Here is a 987-nt window from a genome sequence, read left to right on the forward strand (position 1 = left end):
AAGATGTCTAATTGCACCCATTCTGAAAACATTTCAGAGGGGCATTTTCTTAGCATCTCTCTGTATCTCTCCCAGGCATCATAAAGGGATTCATTATCTCCTTGTTTGAAGCCTTGGATGCTTAGTCTTAGCTGTGTCATCCGTTTGGGAGGGAAATAGTGATTCAGGAATTTTTCTGACAGTTGTTTCCATGTTTTTATGCTGTTCTTAGGCTGGTTATTTAACCACCTCTTAGCTTGATCTTTTACAGCAAATGGAAACAATAATAATCTGTAGACATCCTGATCCACTTCTTTATCATGTACTGTATCAGCAATTTGCAGAAATTGTGCTAGAAATTCTGTAGGTTCTTCATGTGGAAGACCAGAATACTGGCAGTTTTGCTGCACCATGATAATGAGCTGAGGATTCAGCTCAAAGCTACTAACTCCAATGGAGGGTATACAGATGCTACTCCCATATGAAGCAGTAGTGGAGTTTGCATATGACCCCAGAGTCCTCTTGGACTGTTCACTCATACTTACTTCCATAATGGAATACAAGTTGAGAATTTATAGTTTGGAATGTAGCAATAAAAATGGAATAAATAAAAAGAAGTTAAAAATATTTTTTTTTTAATAAAATAAAAACGGAATAAATAAAAGAAAGTGGAAATATTTTGAAATTGAAAATTGAATTTTTATAAAAGATTTTCGAAAAAAAAATTGTTCAAAATTAGTTAGAAAAATAAAAATTTTTGAATTTTGAATTTTATGATGAAAGAGAAAAGCACACAAAAGACACAAGACTTAAAATTTTTAGATCTAATGCTCCTTAATTTTCGAAAATTTTTGGAGGGAAAACACCAAGGAACACCAAACTTAAAAATTTTAAGATCAAGACACAAGAAAAACTCAAGAACACCTTGAAGATTCACAAGAACACCAAGAACAAAAGAAAGAACACCAAACTTAAAATTTTTAGAAAACTTTAAGAAAATTTTCGAAA

The sequence above is a fragment of the Arachis duranensis genome, chromosome 3 (assembly GCF_000817695.3).
Source record: "Arachis duranensis cultivar V14167 chromosome 3, aradu.V14167.gnm2.J7QH, whole genome shotgun sequence".
In the NCBI taxonomy this organism is placed as follows: domain Eukaryota; kingdom Viridiplantae; phylum Streptophyta; class Magnoliopsida; order Fabales; family Fabaceae; genus Arachis; species Arachis duranensis.